The 14,200-nt window shown below is 56.5% G+C and overlaps 1 long non-coding RNA gene across 1 annotated transcript; it reads right to left on the bottom strand.

Moving 5' to 3' along the window:
• LOC122211981 lies at window positions 1–1,327 on the bottom strand. Its single transcript, XR_006198918.1, has 3 exons — window positions 1,150–1,327; window positions 804–912; window positions 1–431 (listed from the first exon to the last, which is right to left on the bottom strand). It is a non-coding gene; the product is annotated as an uncharacterized LOC122211981 (long non-coding RNA).
• Window positions 1,328–14,200: the final 12,873 nt, after the last annotated feature.

Genomic DNA, 14,200 nt, shown 5'->3' with positions numbered 1-14,200 from the left:
CGGTGAGAACGGACACCCAGAGTTCTGTGTGCTCTCTCTTTACACTTCGGTGGGACCGGCTGCAGTGATGAAAGTCTCGGTCTGACACCATTTCAGCAGGGCTGGTGGGGCCTCTGCCCTCCTATGCTCCCCACGACCCCTTTGCTGGGTCGAGGTGGACCCACGGCCTTTTCTGAGTGTTCGGAGGAGAAGGATTCTTGTCCAAGGGCTCTGTCCTGCTGGGCTGCGTCTTCCCCCATCCATTGCCCAGAGAGAGGCTCTCCTGGGGGTTTGCTGTGTGCACCTGTTGCTTTTCTGTCAATCCAGGCCTGGGATACTGGACAGATGCGAATCAGAGTCCCGGGAGCCTCCCCGCCACGTGCCCAGGCCCCAGAACCTTCCAGAACCTTCTCTTGCGTGTTCATATAAACTGTCCAGAGTTTCTTGTTGTCCTTGGAAGGAGAAGAAGCAAAGGGTATATCTGTTCCGTCTCCCCAGAAACAGAAGCACACACGCACACGCTCATGCGCACACACACTCACGCACACACATGTGTTCACATGCACACATGCACATACATGCTGACGCACATGCTGGTGCACACACGCACACACACGCTCACGCATGCACACGCTCACTCACACGCTCTTGGTGTACACACATTCACACACATGCATACACACATAGCTCACGCACACACACTCATGCACATGCACACACACGTTCACGCTCGCGCACACACAGCACTCATTCAGTACTTTAGCAGAACCTTTAGGCACCTATTTAAACCCCACCAAACTCTGCCACACATCTCGCGTTCTCACCTCCCAGACGCATATATGCGGGGCCAGGCCGGGCTACCAGCTGCAGGGACCCACAGACATGCTGGTGCTTGGATACCTGGCATCTGACCACGTCTTGCCTGCTGGGTCTCTGAAAGGGAAACCACGTAGCTAACGGTCTCTATTTGTCTAACATTCCCGGGAAACACATTCACGCAGGGCATTAACCTGCAGGAAAGAATCGCTACGCTGCCCTCGCGGAAGGGTAATCTACATCGGCATGCACCGTGCAGAAACAGGACCGACTCTAAGTCGCAATTTGCACTTTCTCCTCGCAAAGCTGTACATCGGGGGATGTTAAAGTTCTCCGTGTGGGGAGAGCTCTCACTTCACGTTACATGAAAGCACTCTGGCTGGATCTGGGCAGCTCAGGCAGGTGTCGAGGGGTGGGAAGCACGTTCTCTGGAAAAGCTGTGCTCCTTTAACGACGGGCTCCCGGTGTGAGGGAGAGCTGGGCTGGTCACCGTGTCTGTCCCTGTACGGGAATCCCAGGGCTTCGGAGGAAACGTGCATCTGCAGAGGGGCCGTGGGGAACACGCACGTTAGTAAAACCTTTCCCCCGGCCAGCGGGGGAGAATGTAAGGTAAATATTTGCACAAGCGAGAGAAGGCGCTGGGTCAGATGACACAGACCAAGCGTGGCTTCAGAACCATCCAGAGCAAGAAGCTGCACTCAGCGGGAGTCCAAGTGATAGAAGGGACCCAGCGCTGGGTGTGTCTTACCCACGTGGCTGCCGTGGCCAGGGGGCAAGACGATTCGTTTGGGAGCTCAACTCACATGATGCCACTTGGCACAGTCACTTCTCTCTTGGAGAAGCCTGCCCGGGCTGCAGACTCCTTCTACTCCATCCCGATGCGGCCCCTCTTCTTGAGGAAGAGGGGTGTGCACGTGGGGGGAGCCTGCGTGCTGGGGACGGACGCCCTCGAGCCGAATGTGTGCGCAGGGAACCTTCGTACCTACGTGTCTCTCTTTGCCTCACGGTGAGTCTTGTGCTGCAGCGTCTCAGGCATCCGGCGTCCTCTGGGACCCGGCTGCATGAGCTGGGGCGGCCTGAGAGTCACCTACAGCCTGGTCTAGTCCGCTTGGTGTCCCCCAGTTCTGGAGGCTGGACGCCCCAGATCGCCCCGTCTCAGGCAGAGCCACTTCCTGGCTTTCAGACGGCCGCCCCTCCCCGTGCCCCCCCCGGCGGGCAGGGAGCTCTCTGCGTCTCTTCCTCTTCTTACAAAGCCACAAATCCCTCACGAGGACCTACCTCCACGACCCCATCTACTCCTGGACACCTCCCCAGGCCCGTGTCCGTGCACCATCACGCTGGAGGTGAGGGCTTCAGCATGTGGAGGACGGAGCTATTCACCAAGCGTCTCCCATCCGTCTAGCTCAGCCCTGGTCTCTGTGGCCCCGAGATGCACTGCCGGCCCACCGAGCTGCCAGAGCCCCCCATACGCTTCTCTGCATTAAGACAAAGTCCTTGTGGAAAACCCACCTGCCTGAGCGAGAGCCCCCCACCTTCCCGCCTTCCTGCCGGTGAGGCCGTCCCTACGCTGGCCATTTTGAGAACAATGCCCCTGTCTGGGGACTGGGGCCTTGGTCCTGCTGCCGCCTCGGCTTCGCTGATGCCCCACTCTGTCCACGCTTCTCCCCTGGTCTTGGGGCTTCCTTGAGAGCATCCGGGATGCCCTTGGATGGGAACACTGGTCTCTTCCACTTTCCAATTTCTTGTTTCTCAAATCCTGAACACACGGCGTTCAGCGGCTTGAGGTTTAGCTCCGGGGATGTGGGCTGTGTGACCTCGGACGGGCTCCTTTCTGTCCCCGCCTCATGATTTTCACTCCCCTCCTCGTTAGGAGGTGTAAGGTCAGCACCTGCAAAGGCAGGTGAACGTGCAAAGCTTAGCCGGTGCCCGGGCGCTGACAATTACCATGATTACAATTTTGGAAAACAAGGTTTGGATGGCAGGCATTGACCCCTACAGCCTTGTGCGACACGAAGGGCCCAGAACGTCACCACAGGGACATCTGTGGCTAAGGTCCTGGGAACCGGAGGACCCACCGTGGGGGCAGGAGGGGTAGGAGGGGCAGGGAGAGCCGGGCCAGTGAGCAGTCAATCTGGGCTTTGACCCTCGTCCCATCCCGTGGCCATGGGCAAGTTTCTGCCCACTTTGGACCTCTGTTTCCTCAGCCGTAAGACGGGAATGATGATTTCCAGCTAAGGACAATTTGATAAGGTTTAGAGGCCACGCATCTAAGATGTGCAGCACCTGCCGGGCCTGGGGGGGTGGGGCGCTCCGTGCTTTATCTCTACCGCGACCCTCACCTGCTCCGTCAGTGATAATCCTCTGTGGGAAGGGGTGAGGGGAGAGGGGCAAAAGCAGGGACGAGGTCTCGTTCCCCCGATAGCCCACGGCAGCTCCGGGGACCTTCGCGATCTTGACCTCACCCTGGAAGGCCTCGAGGAGGTGAGAGGGGTCAGCCCATGTGAAGAGGGGCAGGGGCAGGAGGTAACGGGATTGCCTGAGGCCACGTCCTGAGAGGCCCCTCCTTGCTCTTGTGTCCCTCCCAGCTCGGTCACCTCACAGCGATGCACGGGGATCAGAGGACACAGGGGTCAGAGGACACGGGAGTCAGAGGACACGGGGTCAGAGGACACGGCCTTGAGCCAGGGAATACATTTACTGCTTAATGACCCATAATTTTTAGTAAAGGAAGAACGGAACACAGCAGAATCGAATAGAAAGTTTGCACATAGTAAGAGGAAGAGCCGTGTCATCTGCGTGCTTACGAGCGTGGGTGCGAGTGGTGTGTTTAGACGGGTCACCGTCACGGAGGTTTGAAAAACACTTCATGGGGCGCCTGGGCGGCTCAGTCGGTTAAGCGTCCGACTTCAGCTCAGGCCACGATCTTGCGGTCTGTGAGTTCAAGCCCCGCGTCGGGCTCTGGGCTGACGGCTCGGAGCCTGGAGCCTGCTTCCGATTCTGTGTCTCCCTCTCTCTCTGCCCCTCCCCCATTCATGCTCTGTCTCTCTCTGTCTCAAAAATAAATAAACGTTAAAAAAAAATTAAAAAAAAAAAAAGAAAAGAAAACCACTTCATTGCATCCCGCAGTCTATACTGACGGCTGACCGCTCTGTAAGAGCAGACACACTTTCCCAACCACCCCACTTATTCTCTGTTGGGAACCGGCCCGTTCTGGAGCGACAGTAAATCCTTCCAGATCTGCGGCCACCTCCCTCCAGCTCTGAAAACTCTTCGGCCTCCGGCCTCACGGGCGAGTCCAAGTTCCCGCTGGCTCTACCCACCAGTGCTGTCCTCCGGCCCCTCCCCTGCGCGTGCCTCTCCCCTCCAGGCCGGGCTTCCTTCCCTCCCTGCCGTCTCAGCACAGCGTTTCCTGTGCAGGAGCCCCTGGCCTGGTCACGTGCCCCCGGGCATTTGCCGAATGGCTGCATTTAAAAACCGCAGTCCTGAGCTCAGTGCTGTGACCACCCTTGGGCAGCTGGTTCCTTCTTCCGTCACTGAACACCCTTTGCACCACAACGTGTGCCCCTTTCGCAACCAGTTTGCCAAACCGCCAAGTCGGGGCGTGGAGGGGACACTCCCCAGGAGCCCGCCCCCACCGCGCCTGGGGGCCCCCAGGGTCGCCCTCGCCTCGGACGGTCTGGCTGCGGATCTCGGGGTCCCCGCGACCATCCTCGGGCTCAGTGGTCTGCTGGCATAGCCCACAGAAGCGAGGAACGCCCGCACTCAGAACTCCATCTGTGTGATGCCAGATTAGAGCCAGCGGAAGTTTCCACCCACGGCGCCGGAGGGCCTCGGGGCGTTCGGACGTGAGGTCTCGGCATCCTCGGGGATGTGTTACCCTCTGGCATCAGTGTGTAGCAAATGCACAGAGCACTGCCGATGAGGGAGCGAAACGCAGCCGAGGGCCCAGCGCAGGCTAGCACCCCACCCCCTGCCCCCAGGCAGGGTGTGTGTGTCGTTCCTCGGGCCCTCCGGCTGCCCGAGGACTGGGGACACGACAGAAGACGCGTGGTTAATGATAGACTCTCCCTCCGTTTACGCATCTCAGTAAATTACAAGGCAAAGGCGGTCTCATCAACGGCTTCATCCCTACAAACCTGTAGACTCAGTTTCCCGGAGCCCCCACATCACCCTCCCCGGAGGCTCATGCAAGCTTCCGTGTCAGGACGTCTTCCCGGGCCTTGACCGCATAGCATACAGTCCGCGTGGCTGACCTTTGGCCTGCGCCCCCTCCCCGAGGCTGGAGCGGATGCTGGGGGCCCCAGACATCCACCGGAGATCGCACTGTGGCTCCGGGGCGGCCAAGCCCCCGGGCAGACGAAAGCAGTCCTACGCGGCAGGACGGCTCTTCTCTTCGCCACCCGCCCACCAAGGGACACTTGGGGTGCCGCCGTTCTCGGGCTTGGGGAACCGCGGCCCACGGCCCAGGTGCGTCCGGAAGCGCGGGGCCGAGCAAAAGAGGCGCGTACTCGGGATTCCGCGCACAGGAAGCTACAGAAAAGGCGCGTCTCACCTACGGTGGTGGAGGGGAGGCCCGGCGCGCCTTACTGTGGGGGGATGACGCCTCGATAAGGCCGAGCTTGAAACACCCCACCCCGAATGCACACCGGCGCAGCCGCTCTGGAGAACGGGCTGGAGGTTCCTGAGGACGACGGTCAGAAAAGAAGTACCCACGGCCCAGCAACCGCATTGCTAGGGTTCATCCAGAGGTGCGAACGTGCTGATTCGGAGGGGCCCGCGCACCCCAATGTTTAGGCGGCACTGTGGGCGATAGCCAAAGCACCAAAAGAGCCCAAGTGCCCGTCGACTGACGAACAGAAAAAGAGACGTGGTTTGCGTGCCCTGGAATATTCGACGTCCTGCCGTTTGCCACAACGTGGACGGGACTGGAGGGCATTATGTTCAGTGAAGTCAGTCAGAGAAAGACAGATATCGTGTGATTTCACTCATAGGTGGAATTTGAGAAACTTAGATGAACACAGGGGAAGGGAAGGAAAAATAAGCTGCAAACCGTGAGAGGGAGAGGGAGGCAAACCACAGGAGATTCTTAAATACAGAGAACAAACTGGGGGTTGATGGGGGTGTGGCGGGGGGGGGGTTGGGAAAGTGGGGGATGGGCATGAGGAGGGCGCTTGCTGGGACGAGCACTGGGTGCTGTAGGTAAGAGACGAGTCACTGGGTTCCACTCCTGAAGCCGAGACTACCTGTAGGTTAGCCAACCCGACCAGAAATTATTCAAATAACTAACTAAAGTAGATGAAACACCCCACGCACCAAGCCCTCGCTCCGGGCCCGCCATTTTGCTAAGTAAGCTCTTTCCGGCGTGAACGCTCTTATGCTCAGATGTCACTGCTAGATGTCACTGTTACCGGTGGCTCCAAGAGAGCCCTGGGTCCCGCTGGGAACGGACACCATCTGAGTTCGAAGCGAGGCCCCTTTCGCGCTCACAGCACCCGTGCTCTGCTCTGCTGGCCTCTGGTTCGGTGTCTCCGGCCCCACAGCGTCTCTCGGCCCCGAGGACAGAAGCGGCGGGCACAGCGGGGTGAGCCTCTCCGGGCGTCCCACATCCAGTGTCTTCATGTGCAGGGTGCGGTGTTCTGTGTTGTTAGTTTTGTAAAATTGGGATCTTAATATACACGCTGTAACACGAGTTTTTTTTCCATTTAATAATGTTTTATAAGTTAACATCTCAACTCCTTGAGTCATTGGTTTGTTGAAATTTCAGGGCAGGGAGGGAGATGAGGTTTAAGGTTTTCTTTTTTTGTCATTTTTCTTTTTTATTTTAGAGATGTAGAAGGAGAGAGAGTGCAAGCAGGGGAGAGGGACAGAGAGAGAGAGAGAGAGAATCTCAAGCTGAGCCTGGAGCCCGACGTGGGGCTCGATCCCATGACCTCGAGATCGTGGCTTAAGCCGAAATTGAGAGTTGGACGCTCACACGCCTGAGCCTCCCAGGCGCCTCGGGGTTTAAGGTTTTCCAAGCCATCGGTACCTTGGCGCTTGCTGTGGACGCGGGAGTCGGGGCCGTACCCACACGAGGTCCCCTCACGGGGACGGCCGTACCTTCCTCATACTGATGCTGACGGAAGTCAACCACCCACAGAAAACGCCCTCTGTCGAGCACATTCATTTCCGCTTCTGAGTAGTTCTGTTTTCTCAAGGACAACTCTAAAGGGTAGAAATACTGATTGTTTGACCCTAATTATACATATTTAGTACGCTAATTTATTTTCCTCCATGTACAGACGTAGATCTGTATCTCGGGAACTCGAATATTCTCCGTGAGCATCCTTGAAGTCCACGTGCACCCCAGGCTGTCCACGTGCCGTAATGAACCTAACCAACATCCCTTTGTTCTGTGGCTCACCTCCTCCCATTCTTCGAGAATTGTAAGGCTGCCGGGGACCCATCTACACGGAAATGCTGTGGTCGATTTGAAGCACCAACCCAAACTAGTGTGAAATTTGTCAGAAAAGACTAAGAATTTACACGCTCACCGGAGGGTCTGAGGGTCTTGGGTCAGTCGGCATCTGGGCCCTTTAAGAACGGAAACGTCCCGTGCTGTCACACAGACTCGGGCGCAAAGCGGCGTGGCCCCATTCCTGCACCGCGTGCTGGTCCAGGTCGGGGGTTTGTGCCCTGCACCCCCTCAAGTGACTAACCACTGGGCTCCCAGGCCATCGGCCAACCTGGAGGTCTCATTGCACTGGAACTGCTGGGTTTTGGGGCTTTTTGGTTTTCATTTTTGCCAGTTGGTGGGTAGGCCGTAGGACTACGCGGCTTGCCCGGTGTGAGCAAGTCGGGAAATAGGACAGGACGTTCAGCAGATGGACGGCCAACGTTGCCGTCACCAGCAGTGCAGTCGCGATGGTGTGGGAGCCAGAAAGAGCGTGCTTGGCCTCGGAACAGCCCGCTCTCCGGCGTAACCACACCTGCCTGGGGGGCTGGATCGTGTGGTCCGGGTGGACCCCTTGCACTCAGGGGCCTGTGTACGTGAGTTCCACCCAGGGGAGAAACCAGAGCCAAAGGGCCAACCAGGTCACTCAGGCCGCCTCCACAGAGAGGAAGCCGGGCAGCACGAGGGGCTGTGGACGTTAAATATTAAATATCGGGGGGACTCTTCCTTCTTGAAGAAAACGTCAGGGTGGGGAAGAGACTTTTCTTCCAGCCAGGACGCAATGGCTTTAGCGGGACCCCCGATCGCTGCCGGGGCTGGGTTCGTTTGCATCAGCGTACTGGCCGTCGAAGCTTCCCGTCCTGGGAATCTGCCCGTTTCTCTAAGGTGCCATCTGTCTCCATCTACGGGTCTGTGGGCATTGCTTACGTGTTCTGAACACCAGGCTTTTGCCCAGGAGTGCGCACCATTAGCGCGTCACCGCGGCCGTTCCTTGTGGGGTCACTTACCTACGACGACGTGGGAGTACACGAAAACTGAAGACTTTTGTCTGCGTGGGGTCAAATCCCTTATCCGTTCTTCTCTTAAAGGCGCATGGGTTTGATACCTCGGTTAAGAAATCCTTAGCTTCCCTTTATGGGCTCTTTCAGCCGGAGTCTGGGGTGTGTATGGCTGAGGTGCTCTGAGCAGAAGCGCTGAGACCCGCCAAGTGAAGGTCAGTGTGGAGGAGAGGCGGCGAGCCCAGCCAGCCTCCCCGCCGGGCTAGGCCTGAGGGTCAGCGCCTCAGGCCACGGCGGCCGACGGGCCAGGTCGGCCGGGGCGACCGGAGACAGAAAGCCTGAGGTCCGCACGCTGCACGGTGGGGACCGCCGGGGACCACAGGGGTCTGGACGTGTGGAGGCAACGCTGAGTCTTGCCCAGGATGCCCTTCTCTGCGGAAGGAGTCTGTCCCACCCACGCTGGGAACCGGCTTGTCCCTTTGAGGTCTGGGGAGGGGACCCTGTGTCCATCCAGGCAAGAGGAGGCCGAGGGGTCCTGGGAGGCTTTGTGAATGCGGAGCTGATGAGCTGTGTCCCGGAATATGGAGCTGAGCTTCCGTCTGGGGGCTGTTTCCTCCAAATCCTCACTTCTGCGCGCTCCCCAAGTGCCTGTGGTGAGGTCCAGCACGTCCCGGGCCGTGTCTCCACGCGAGGGGAGCCCCCCCGACCAGACTTGCACCGCCAGGACCGGAGTTTTCCCTCTACGGTTTTCCTGACCCAGCGGACTAGCTCCCTGGAGCAAATCCCACAGATCCAGGGCCCAGGGTGTCCCCGAGCAGATCCCACTCACTTCTGCACGCGCCCCCCGACTAACACATCAGTCTTGGCAGGAAGGCATTATTCTTTGTACTTTCCGGATGATTAAATCAATGCTTCCAGAAACGGAGACTTGCCAGGTCTCCCAGCTGCGCGCCTGGGGAGGGTGTGCGGGGGCGGATGGGGACATGGTTTCCGTGGCAGCTGCGGGGACACAGCGTGCGGGTCACAGGAGGAACACCACTAGTGGCAGGAGCCCCACCCCACCCCATCTTTAAGGTGGCTCATCGTTTGCCGTTTCCCCTCCCGGGCCGCTGACACACGAGTCCGAGGGGCAAACGCTCAGCACCGGGTACTGAACCCTCCTCTCGCCCCGGGCGACCCAGCCGTGGTGGCTCCCACAGCCCCCGCGGCAGGCACGGCCCGGCAGGGGTCTCGGGCTCTGACGAGGCTGCTCGTCCCTCTTCGCGGCGGCTGGGCGCTGACGGCCAAGTAGGGCCCGGCCTCCGTCACCGCGGGGCAGGAGCAAAGCAGGAGACGAGTGTGCGTCAGCGTCCTCGTGTCGGGGAGCCTCTTCCGAAGGAGAATTCACCGCCCTCCGGTCGGGCTTCCTGCTGGAACCGGCGCATCTTAGTGTTTTGAGAGGGGAAGAAATCAGGGCTTCGGGCTGGTCCACAGACTCAGCTGGTGGACACGAAGCAAAAGCCAGTGTGGACGTCGAGTGGGACGAGGGCTCAGACACCACGTGCTACAGGGACCCAGGAAAAGGGACGTGTGGGGGACTGAACGGTCAAGAGAGTGTGCATGGAGGAGACAAGGACGCCTGAAGGGTTAGGGGGGTGGAGGAAGGGGTTCTGGGAGAGGGGGTTCTAGACGAAGGCGGGAATGAGCCAGACTTGTCCCAACGGGAACAGGAGGGGCCTTAACCCCAAAGGGCCTTGCAGCCAGCCGGACGGCGTAGCCTGGACGTCAGCCACTAACATAACTCTCCCCTCTTCCCACTAAAATAGCGACGGAGATGGGGGTGAGCCCTCACTAAAAATCAGGCCTAATAGTCAGTCTGTCGCCCTTACTGAGCACAAGGTTTATAAGCCTGGACTGAGGAGTCCAGAGGCAGACACAGACTGTCCGTCTCAACACAGATACAGGGGCCCCGTCGCTCCCCCCACTGCTGGGCCTGGATTCCAAAGCACAAAACCTGCATCAACTGGAAAACCGGGCGGTCAGACCCCCGGCAGCTGCACTAGAAGCAGGAAGGAGCCGCGGTCCCTCTGGCCAGCCCTCCACCCCTCACCAGCCCTCTCTTCATGCACCTGTTCACAGACTCTGCTTCCAAAGCCGACGGGGCAGGCATGAGAGGTGGGGGAAAGGAGGCACACAGGTCAGGAAGCACCCGGGAGCGGTGGCTCCGAGCACCGTATTTTATACATCAGAGAACAGGCTGGAGAAGACGCGCATCATCCAGGGGAACAGAGGTATACAGCCGGTAGACGCGGGAATCGGGCCGGAGCTCCTCCCGGGATCTGGTGCCCAGAGAAGAATCTGAGAAGGGAATTTGACAGGTAAGTAAGTGAACAGTGGGAGGGGCCTGACGAGCCGTGCGCCCCTCTGTGGACACACACGCGTCTGTGTGGATCCCCGCCGCCTCCAGGAGGGTCAGGGAGACAGCCATCACCCCGAGGACTTGCACAAGGTCCCCATCTCTGCAGGCGGTTTTCTGTGAAGCCTAAAGCAAAGCTGAGAAACGGTACCTGGCATTCTGTAAAGGATACAGAAGGATGCGGCCCTCCCAGAGGGAGAACGGTCTACAACAGGTCTTGTAGGCACGGTGAGAAAAATTGGTGCCAAGCGTCACCCCACGATCGCCTGCTAATCGCAGGGGGGATGTTCGTCCTCACGACACAGGGCCCCATTCTTCCTGCCCTGACACGGTGATCACACTTGGCATCGTGGACAACAGACGTTCACCTGCGAACCTGGCTCCACTTTGCAGCAAATTCGGGACAAGGGAAGAAACTAAATACACCAAGAGGAAACAGACAGATCCTGAAGGCACAGAGCGAACACGGAAACATCCAGGAAGTGGGGGGTGGGGGTGGGTGGCTGCTCTGATCATATGCTGAACCGGGGGGGAAAAGCCTTTGGGGGACATCGAGGAAGTCTGAACACGGACTGCCTCTTAGATATTAGGGAACTATTGTTAGGTTTTTCAGGTGTGATGCAGTATTGAGATCAGAAGGAAGAAGTCTTGCTTTTACAAGATGCATGCTGAGTCCCCGAAGTCCCTCAAGCGGCGTGTTATAATATTCGCAATTTATTTTCTGACGGGTCAGCATTTTAAATATGTATATATTACAGACAAATAAAATACTGACAGCTATCGAATCTAAGTGATGATCACTGTATTATACCTGCAGCTCTCCCACTTGGTAATGGGGAATTTTCATAAAATTCATAAAAAAAGAACAGAAGTAACTGTGATCTACTGAGCAGCATGAGGACCCTGCGAGAAGCTCCCCCAGGAACCAGAAGCAAGGAGCGAAGACGCGAAAGCCAGGAGAGGGAGGCAGAGCCTGACGGGACAGTCCGGAGTCTCCCTTCCCGAGGAGCAGACACAAAAGAGAACGGAGCCCCAGCATGGGGAGGGGGCCGTTCCCAGAGAAGAAAACAGAAGAAAACAGCAAACAGAAGAAAACATCAAGGCCATCGTTACAGAACACAGCCCGGGTGGGAAGTATAAAAGCATGGTCTGGATTCCAGGCGAAAGCAATGACTCGACCCATTTCTAGGAATCTTTTGGAAGTAGTTTTCAACTGTAAAGAAATGCAAGAAAGAACTCTCACCCTTCCCAGAAAAGGGAAATTTTTAATTTGCATTTTCAGCAAAGGAATGGATTTGAAGTTACAGACTTCTTGGCAATGTTAAATGTTTTTGTTTTTCTTTTTCTTTTTCTTAAGTTACATCCAGAGCACTTTGACTGAAGAAAGTAAGAATGCAAGAATGTTATTCCCAGCCGAATCGCTTGTGATATGAAGCTGTATAAAAATATTCTTATGTATGGGCATGCAAAATACAACTTTTATGGGAAAAAATTACATAAGCATATGTTCCATTGAACCCAGAGCTAAATTTGGAGGAGACGGATGAAATCACACAAGTGTATTTGTGGGTCCTCTCTTGGTGGATCCGGATCCCAATTTTAGTAATGCGGTCGGATTATGGCTTCCCAGAGCAAAGCATGCCCACGCCGAGTCCCCGCACCCTCTCCTCCCCTGCGTCTGCACGGTTCCCAGTGCCACCCGCCCCGCATCACCCCTGCTTGCTACGGTGCCTCTCCCACGCTCACCCGCCCTGAAAGAACAATGTTGCTGTTCTGCTCCGGCGGCTGGGGGCCCGCAGCAGTGAGTGATGAACACCCTGCAGGGCTCGCGGGGACAATTACCCGACTGAGAATCTTTGAGAATCTTTTCGCTTTGCAGATACAGCTGCGCGATACCAGGAACTTTCCGAGTGGTTTTTCCACATCTGGAGTGCTACAGTATTTTTGTTTTTGTTTTTAAAAATAATACCAGGAAGCAGAGGTTATGTTACTCGCCTCTGTTCATATCATCTTCCATCTGAGAATATTCTTTTATGTCAATGATTCCTTAAAAAGATTATAAGCAGTGTGGCCCTGATTATGTTGTGTACACACGCACACACATACGCACACACATAAAGAGAGCTCAGGAGACTAGAGTGGAGATGAGACAAAGATGAACTGTATTTCCTCCAGGGGGATATTTGCTTGTGTGGAAAGTTTGCTTTCTACATGCTCGCACACAGGCACATGGTGCACCAAGTGCACACACACCACACACGTGCACACACACCACACACGTGCACACAGGTGGTAGTTGTAAAGTTCCCACCCATGTGGCTTTTGTTTTGCTGAGTGGGGAATGCAAAAGGAGGTGGTAACTGAATTGTTGCAAAACATAGAAAGAATTGGGGGGGGGGAGCTCTATGAGTCTGGTATTAGCTAACACTTGTGTGCCGTTCTGAGCATCTTTGTGAGTACAACCAACTCTGCGAGGCAGGTACTATTATTATCCCCACTTTACAGATGAGGAAAAGTGAGGCACAGAGACGTTAAATAACTCATCCAAGGCTCTGCGCCCAGGAAGCCGCAGAACGTGGGGCTCAATTCAGGCAGGGCCACCATCAGGGTCTGTCCCCATAGCTGTCACTGCTCTTCCATCCGGATGCCACGGCCTGGGCCGGGCAGAGAGGCCGCGGACGGGAATGTGGACACGTTTCTAACAGTGGCCTTCTCCTTCCCGTCTTCCAACTAAGTGTTTCATAAAATAGTTCTCCTGGTGAAGTTGTCTTGTGGTTACAATGAAATGCCACGTATGGCATGGGTGTGTTTGTGTGCACGTGCTTGTGTGTGCGTGCACGTGCATGAGCGAGTGTGCATGTGTGTGCGTGCGTGCATGTGCGTGCTTATGTGTGCACATACATGCGTGTGCCCAGAGAGAATGTAAGAATGTCCAAGAATCCGGGTAATTTTTCTTCTTTACATGTTCATTTTTGGTAATATTCTACAGTGAATGCGTACACTTTTACAATCAGGAAAAAAGACTATTTCTTAAAAATAAATTCATACAATTCTGTAGTTGCCGTGTGACGACTGCATAGCAAATAGCTTGGAAAGAAACTCATCTGAGTGTTAGCAGCGATTATAACTAGACGGATGACGAACCACAATCACTTTTGAAATGGAAAAGATCGTTTTAAATGAAATCAAGAATAATTTTAGGTGCAACGAGCCATGGGCCGCTATTGGAGAGGAGGGGCGTGGAGACAGCAGGTTGGGGTCTGACCGGGGCTGGAGGCGAGAGGCCGGGGCGGAGGTTGGGAGGGTCGGGCCGCAGAGAGACCCCTCCCCTTACTGGTATGTTCACGCCAGCCACGGCCGACCGACCCGTGGGCTGGGGTTAGAGTGAGCTGGGAGCTCGTGCACTAAACAAGCCCATGGGGAACACACAGCTGACTTCAGACGGGACGGGGTGAGTGAGGGAGTAACGTCTGACCGGGAGGCCTGGGAGAGGCGGTGGGGGGGGGCCTCTGAGCTGAGCAGAGGCTGGTCTGAAGGGGAAGGCGGTCCAGGAGGGGGTGCCCTGGGGACAAGGGCTGG

This window comes from Panthera leo, chromosome F3 (genome assembly GCF_018350215.1).
Source record: "Panthera leo isolate Ple1 chromosome F3, P.leo_Ple1_pat1.1, whole genome shotgun sequence".
NCBI classification, from domain to species: Eukaryota; Metazoa; Chordata; class Mammalia; order Carnivora; family Felidae; genus Panthera; species Panthera leo.
Note: the sequence above shows the minus strand (reverse complement) of the source record. Positions and strands in the feature narration are given on the sequence as shown.